Source organism: Oryctolagus cuniculus, chromosome 5, assembly GCF_964237555.1.
Source record: "Oryctolagus cuniculus chromosome 5, mOryCun1.1, whole genome shotgun sequence".
NCBI lineage: Eukaryota > Metazoa > Chordata > Mammalia > Lagomorpha > Leporidae > Oryctolagus > Oryctolagus cuniculus.
In genome coordinates this window covers 137,070,947-137,079,757 of record NC_091436.1, presented here as the reverse complement: position 1 = coordinate 137,079,757, position 8,811 = coordinate 137,070,947, and positions in this window count along the sequence as shown.

Below are 8,811 nucleotides of genomic sequence, written 5' to 3'. Positions count from 1 at the left end.
CACACTGGCCCTCCAACACCCTGAGGTAAGATGGGGAATGGAGGATTCTGTCAAGGTGAACTGTCAACTCAACCACAGGTTGCATTTCCATCCTGGTACCAGGCACCACCACAAACTCCACTGCCTGTTCACCTTTCTATGGGCTTTACACCCTGTGCAGCAGTGGGCATGGATGATGACCCCATGTTCTGCTTCCTTTCCACAGGCTCCATGCCTTGGACTCCAGTGTGTATGGGTGACAACCCCCACTCTCTGTTCCCTACTCACTATTGCTGAACTGCCATGATACTGGGAATGCCTGCTATCTACCTGTCAGATACCACAGGTCCCTATGGGGAGTTTCTCATGCCACATTCCATCTGATTCTCCTCTCGGTTGTCTCCTAAATAATCTTGTTCCTCTCAAATTGGCCACAGACTTCAAACAGCACCACCTCATCTTTCTTTGTAATCAGGCAAGGCCCATGTATGACCTCAACAATGGTACAAATGGTCACTTAATGGCACATTCGACCCTGACATTATTCAGGATCTCTACCACTTCTCTAAGTGTTCAGGAAAATGGAAGGAGATTCCAAATGTTTAGGCTTTCTCTTGTCTCTGATCTAACCCTTCTCTTCGCACTTCATGCTTGTTAGGAACATGGCGCGTAGGCGTAGTCTGTCTTTTGTCTTATCTGTGGTGCGATCTATACCTAATTTACATTCTATGCCTTGGTACCGGCAGCTATCACTGCAAGCCAGGTAGCCACATGGCCCAAACTACCTGTGCCAAGCTCCATCACCACCCTAATGGGATTGGCTAATTCCTACCTCACTGCCCGCCCCCTGGAAAAGGGATTAAGAACCTTTTCCCAGACACGTGCACTCTTTCCACCTCACTGCCCTTTCACTCCGGTCTGTTGGGTGTTCCCCAATAAATCCTTTCCCTTATTCCAGCGTTTGGTGTGTTTTGTGACGGCTCACATTAATATATAACATTGTTGCGTTGGCCGGGAAAGCCCTACATTGGTAATCCAGGGTCCCCCAGTGCTCTGCCATCCTGGATTTCTGTCAGTCACAAAACACACCCCTGGAACTCCTTCCATGCCACTGAATACTCTGTGATCTCCATCCACTCATTGGCCTTCCAAATTATGAGGTAAGACGCGGAACAGGGATTCCTCATGGCGACTGCTATTTGAGTGGTGGTACTGTCGTATACTCACCTGACTCTCATAAAGGTCATAGTTCTGTACACTACCTACCACTCCTACTTCTCCTACTTAAGGCCTTTAGCCTCTACGGACACAGTGCCAGGTAACAGTGGTGCAAGTGACGACTCCACTTCTGTTCACCTTCTTACAGGCTAGGCCCTGGGCTCCAGTGGGCGCTTGGGTGACAACCCAACCTTCTGCTCCCATTCCTCTGTTAGTCAGACAGACAGGACCTCAAGGACGCTTGCTGTCCACCGATCTGACCTACTGAGTCACCATGGGAAATTTCTCCTCCCATGTTTCATCTGATTCTCCTCTTGGTTGCCTTTTAAGTAATATGGTCTCTCTCAAATCGGCCCCAGCCCTCAAGTGGCAACACCTCATCTTTCTCTGTAATTGGCTGTGGCCCAAGTATGACCTTGACCATCAACTGGAATGGCCCCTCCATGGTACCTTTGACCCTGATATCATTCCAGACCTTTATCACTTCTGTGAGCATTCAGGAAAATGGAAGGAGATCCTATACGTTCAAGCCTTTTCCTATCTTCGAACTAAACCTTCCATGTGTACTTCTTGCTCCCCTGTTCAGGTCCTTCTGGTCTCCAAGACTCCCACTAGGGGTCAGAGACCTGAGCAGAAAATCTCGTTTCCTACTGCCACTACCACAGCCTCCTTTGATCCTGCAGATAAACCTCCCCCTTATCGCTCTAATCTGAGGCCTCCGTGGCTGAATCTCCAGCACCATTATCTCCCATGTGGCAGCTGTGAAATCCAGCATTGGCTCCGGCCCTGGCTGCATCATCACCTCCCCCTCCCGCCGAATATCAGGGGGCAGGATCAGCTTCTGCCCCCACCTCCACTGAAACCTCTTCTGTCTTATCTCAAGCCCCTTGCTTATCTATTTCTCAAAACCATTCTCTGTCTGTGAGCAATTCCTCCCTAGCTCCTCCCCCCACACCTACTGTGCCTCCCCCCACTTTATCGCAAGTTCCTTGCTTATCTCATCCTGAGGGCATTCCTGCTCCTGCCATGCCCACCATACCCTTAACCTGAACCCAAACCCAATCTACACTTCAATCTTCCCCCCTGCCCATGCCTTTCCAGGATCCACATTCCATCCCCACCCTGACTCTCCCTCAAATCCCTCCCCTACCTCCCCCTGTGCCCAGTCCCCAAGTCACTTGCCCCTGGCAGCAGCCAGGGAGCCCGCCTCCATACTAACCCTACGGGAGGTGGCAGGGGTGGAGGACATTGTGAGGGTCCATGTTCCTTTCTCAACTGCTGATCTTTCACAGATCAAGCAAAAATTGGGTTCCTTCACCGCTAACCCAACGTCGTACATTAAGGAATTTTGCTATTTAACCCAATCTTACAATCTGACTTTTCATGATATCTTTATGATTCTCTATAATACCCTTCTTCCAGAGGAGCAAAGGCAAGTTTGGGAACAAGCCCGTCTCCACGTGGATGAGATCCATCAGACAGAAACTGCCCATCCCATCGGTGCAAATGTGGTGGTAGAACAGCCAGAAATCATTTTATTATCTGCTTGTTAGCTGGCCTAAAGAAATTCACCAGAAAGGCGGTAAATTATGATAAGCTGGGAGAAGTTATTCAGGATAGATCGGAAAATCCCTCTGCTTTTTGCAGCGCCTAACACAGACTCTCCTCCAATATACCAACTTAGATCTGGAGTCTCCCAATGGCCACAGCATTCTTATGAATCATTTTTTTGCTCTGAGTTTTCCAGATATTAAGGCAAAGTTAAAGCGGCTTGAGAAGGGTCCATTAACTCCACAGGCAGAAATTCTAGAGGTGGCCTTTAAAGTATATAACAGGAGGGACAAGAGAGCCTGGAAGGAAAAATTCCAGATGCTGGCCAAGGTTTTCCAGCAACCTGCTGCCTCCAGTAACTCTGATAACCACAGGAACCCAGCCAACAGCAGGAACCCTCCAGGTCCATGCTTCAAATGTGGCCAAAAGGGTCATTGGGCCAGGATGTGTCCTAATCCCAGAGGCCCAACGGGTCCTTGCCCAAAATGCCACCAGAAGGGCCACTGGGGAGTGGACTGTCCTCTTGTCCATCAAGGCAGTATGCCATCCTCCCCACCTATGCCCCAAGTCGACATTCTAGGGCTGGCTACTGCAGACTGAAGGGGCCCAGACTCCCGCCACCTGACTACGGCCATCACTCCGCGGGAGCCCAGGGTAACTGTGACAGTAAGCAGGTAGGCCAATTTCTTTCCTTATTGAAACAGGGGCAACCTTCTCAGTCCTTACCAAGTTTTGGGGGCCTACCTCTGCTGCCTCAACCTCCATAGTCGGGGTGGAGGGAAAGCCTTATAGACCCTTACAGACTCCAAAACTGCTCTGCATGATAAATATGAGGCCATTCTCCCATTCTTTCCTTGTTATACCTCATTGTCCCACCCCCCTCTTGGGGAGGGACATACTCTATCGATTTGGTGCTCAGGTGATTTTTACCTTTCAGCCTATGACCGTGTCCTCCAGCTCGCCTTTGCCTCCCTTTTTACTATTCCTCTCTCAAGATAACTTGGTCCCAGCCACCTTATCCATGTTAGGACCCCTGTCCACAGTCAACCCAGGAGTATGGGACACTAGCCACTCTACAGTGGCAGTCCACCATCCTCCCATCCAAATAAAGCTACAAAATTCTTCTGCATTTCCTTCCCAGCAGCAGTATTCACTACCCTTTTCCAGCCTCCTAGATTTAAAGCCTATAATCTCTAAACTCCTCCATCAGGGCCTGCTACGCAAGACTAGCTCCCCCTATAACACCCCAATATTGGCAGTCAAAAAGCCTAATGTGTCCTTTCACCTGGTACAAGACTTCTGCCTTGTTAATGCAGCCATAGTGCCAATACACCCTGTGGTCCCCAATTTGTACACTCTACTTTCCTCTATCCCTTCATCCACATCTCACTACTCTGTCTTGGATCTAAAGGATGCTTTCTTTACCATTCCTTTACATCCTAACTCTCAGGACATCTTTGCTTTCACCTGGACTGACCCAGACACCCGAGTGTCCACTCAACTAACCTGGACTGTACACCCTCAGGGGTTCCAGGATAGGCCCAGCCTGTTTGGTCAGGCCTTGGCAAGTGATCTAGACACCCTGGACCTAACACCCTACTTTCTTCTCCAGTACGTTGATGACCTCCTCCTTTGCAGCCCCTCAGAGATAGATAGCCAACGACAGACTGCTACTCTCCTCAACATCCTAGAAGCCAAAGGTTATCATGTATCCTTCGCCAAAGCACAGCTCTGTGTGCCTGAGGTAACCTATCTTGGGGTTCATCTCACCCCCACCCTCAAATCTATCTCTGTTGACAGAAAGTGCCTCATAGCTGACCTCCCATCTCCCTCTACCAAGGAAGAAACTCTTTCCTTTCTAGGCCTGGCAGGATTTCTAGGATCCTGGATTCCAAACTTCTCCCTCTTAGCCCATCCACTCTATCAGCTGCAAAGGGGCCCCTCTAGGAGCCCCTTGTGACTCCAATTACCTCCCAGTATCATAAGCTCCAACAAGCTATCCTACAGGCCCCTGATTTACACTTACCAGATCTCACACAGCCCTTCCTTGTTTATTTCAATGAAAAACAAGGAACAGCCTTGGGGGTTCTCAGACATCAAGCTTGTCCCTCTTTTGCTCCTGTCCCTATCTCTCAAAAACTTTAGATCCACAGTTAAGGGCTGGGCGACCTGCTTCGGGTACTAGCCTCAGCAGCAATTCCTCATACAAGAGTCAAAGAAACTCAACTTTGGCTCACCACTTACTATCCTCTCCTCACACCATCTATCAGAGCTTCTAACTTACAAAGGCCTTCAGTCTCTTCCACCATCTTGCATTCTGGCCCGTCAGGTAGCACTAATTGAAGACCCTACCCTCACTTTTAAACCTTGTTCTCCCCTTAACCCAGCGACTCTCCTTCCCCCTCCTCCTCCATCTGCAGATTATTCAGTACCTGTCCACTCCTGCATTGAAACTATGAAACATCTATTACCTCACCCCTCGAACATCCAGGAGGGTCCCCTCATTAACCCCACTCTAGTCTGGTTCACAGACGGTAGCTCTATCTTTCATGAGGGAACAAAAAAGGCAGGATATGCTGTGGTTTTGACCATGGACATTGTAGAGGCAGGACCACTCCCTTCTAATACCACTAATCATCAGGCTGAGCTCTATGCTCTAACCTGTGCCTTTATGCTGGCCAAAAACAAAACTATCACGGTCTATACTGACTCAAAATATGCCTTCCATATCTCTTATCCCACTCGGCTATTTGGAAGGAAAGAGGCCTTCTCACTACTAAGGGGACAGCCATCTCCAACGCTACTTTCATAACCCCTTTCCTAGAGGCAGCCCGTCTTCCGACAAAAATCGGACTTGTCCACTGTAAGGCCCATCATACTGATAATTCTGCCATCACTGCCGGTAATAACAGGGCAGATCAGGCAGCTCATCAGGTGGCACTGTCCTCTTCTCCTTCCAGTGCATCCTTCACTCCACCTGCTATACTAGCAATCCACCCTCAGGACCAGCTGTCTCAACAGCCCTCCACTCAGGCCATCTTATTCTATCTCCACCAGTTGTTTCATCCCAATGTCTCTTCTCTATTATCATTTGTTAAACAGTCTCTTCCTCTCTCACCAGAAGATGCCAAATATCTTCAACAACTCACCCTCTTCTTGTTCTGTGTGTCAAAGGACAAACCCTAACTCTAACCTCTGTCCTCTACCCTTCCCTTCTCATCAGGCCAGAGGACACCTGCCGGCCTCTGACTGGCAAGTTGACTTCACCCATATTCCCAGAGTGAGACGTTTTCAATATCTCTTGGTGTTAGTAGATACTTTCTCTGGGTGGGTTGAGGCTTTCCCTACTACTAACAGTTTCCAACATCCTACTTCAGGAGATTATCCCCCGTTTCGGGGTTCCTAGCTCTCTGCAGTCAGATAACGGTCCTGAATTTACATCTCAGGTAACTCAGCTGCTGACTAAGGTCCTTAACATCCCCTGGCACTTCCACATCCCTTACCACCCTCAATCTTCAGGAAAAGTAGAGATGGCAAATCATATGCTAAAAAATACTCTGACTAAACTTTCCCTTGAGCTTCACCTGGACCTGACTAAACTACTTCCTCTGGCCCTACTCCGTATAAGGGCCCTCCCAAGAAAACCTCTCGATATTTCACCTTTTGACCTGATGTACGGACGTCCCTTAATCCCTCCAACTGTACACTCTCAATCTCCACTCTTACCATCCCACCTACTCTCGCCTCTCCTCAGGTATCTCTGATCAGAGCTATGGAAATATACAGACACCTACTGCCCAGCTCCAAGTCCAACTACCTCAAACAGCTCTCCTCCCATCACACTGGGAGATGAGGTCTTCCTGTCCTCTTCACACCCCTCCTTACCCCCCACTCCCACTAAACTACAGGCTAAATGGTTCAGACCTTACTGGGTTATTCTCAGTGCTCCCACTGCAGCAAAGTTGCAGGGAATCCCTCACTGGATCCACTTCACCCACCTTAAGCCTTCTCCTCCCCCTCATTATACAGTTACTCCCACAGGGCCACTCAAAACCAAGTTCACTCAGACTCAAGCTCCATTACCAACGGTATCTGAAAACCCAGACCCTCCTGTGCTTAATGAACCCACCTCGGAAAAGCAATAATCATCCAGCCATCCACCAATTCCAATACCAGATAAGTACTGATCCCCTCTTACACCACTACCAGCTCTTCCTACAACTCCTGTGGCAAGAGTATCAGACACACTCCTTACCTATTGACCCCTCTCAGCTCCTTTCAGATATTGAAGACTTACATTTCCAGGGAACCTTCTCAGACTTCACTCCCTCTGAGATCTACACTTTTCCATACCCTCTCCTATTATCTCATTCCCTCTTCTATATACCACAATGAATCTCTCAATAATATCACTCCTTCTACTCCTCTGTGCCTGTCCCACATCTACAGCAGCCCCTGAAGCACATTATGCATGGCAATTTCAAATATACTCCACTTCCACTCCATCCAAACTACTCAGTGTGACCTTTTGCACCACCACTGGCTGTGCAGGCCCGATCACTTTGTATTTTAATTTTGCTCAGGCCTGCACATGTAACTGTTATGACTGGGCTAGATATAGGTTATCTCACTTCATAGAAAATCCGTATTATTTGTGCCTAACTAAGAATAACACAGGCTCATATGATGACAGCTATTGGAAAGGGTGCTTATCATGGTCCTGTAACTATTACCACACTGACCAAGGACAGAGCCTCCCAGAAAACAATTTTATAAGGTCCTCCCCCAGGAAAAACCCACTCTAAATAGGAGGCCATTGTTAGGTCCAGACTACGGGATCCAACCCCTCTTAGCTTTCACTATAGTCAACCCCTAGCTTCAGGCCTGGCAAGATGGAGTTGAGGGATCTGTCACTTTGTATAGAGGAAATAACCTGCGAGATCCCCATGGAACCATAAAAATTATCAGGATCTACACTCAACTCCTGACAGCTCCCACAGATGTGGTGGTTGTTATGGTAAAGAAATCCTCTGGCATTGTGGTGCCTCTGGCTTTGTTTTTGTTGTACAAGATTGCTTTAGCTATTCGAGGTCTCCTGTGTCTCCATATCAATTTCAGTATCATTTTTTCCAGATCTGAGAAGAATGTCTTTGGTATTTTGAATGGTATTGCACTGAATCTGTAAATTGCTTTTGGGAGAATGGACATTTTGATGATATTGATTCTTCCAATCCATGAGCATGGAAGATTTTTCCATTTCTTGGTATCCTCTTCTATTTCTTTCTTTAAGGTTTTGTAATTTTCATCGTAGAGATCCTTAACGTCCTTGGTTAAGTTTATTCCAAGGTGTTTGTTTGTTTTTATAGCTATTGTGAATGGGATTGATCTTAGAAGTTCTTCCTCAGCCGTGGCATTGTCTGTGTATACAAAGGCTGTTGATTTTTGTGCATTGATTTTTACTGCTACTTTGCCAAAATCTTCTATGAGTTCCAATAGTCTCTTAGTAGAGTTCTTAGGATCCCCTAAATAAAGAATCATATCATCTGCAAAGAGGGATAGTTTGAGTTCTTCCTTCCCAATTTGTATCCCTTTAATTTCTTTTTCTTGCCTAATAGCTCTGGCTAAAACTTCCAGAAATATATTCAATAGCAGTGGTGAGAGTGGGCATCCCTGTCTGGTACCAGATCTCAGTGGAAATGCTTCCAACTATTCCCCATTCAATAGGATATTGGCTGTGGGTTTTTCATAAATTGTTTTGATTGTATTGAGGAATGTTCCTTCCATACCCAGTTTGCTTAGAGTTTTCATCATAAAAGGGTGTTGTATTTTACCAAATGCTTTCTCGGCATCTATTGAGATAATCACATGGTTTTTCTTCTGTAGTCTGTTAATGTGGTGTATCACATTGATTGTCTTGCGCACATTAAACCATCCCTGCATACCAGGGATAAATCCCACTTGGTCTGGGTGGATGATCTTTCTGATGTGTTGTTGCATTCTATTGGCGAGAATTTTATTGAGGATTTTTGCGTCTATATTCATCAGGGATATTGGTCTGTAATT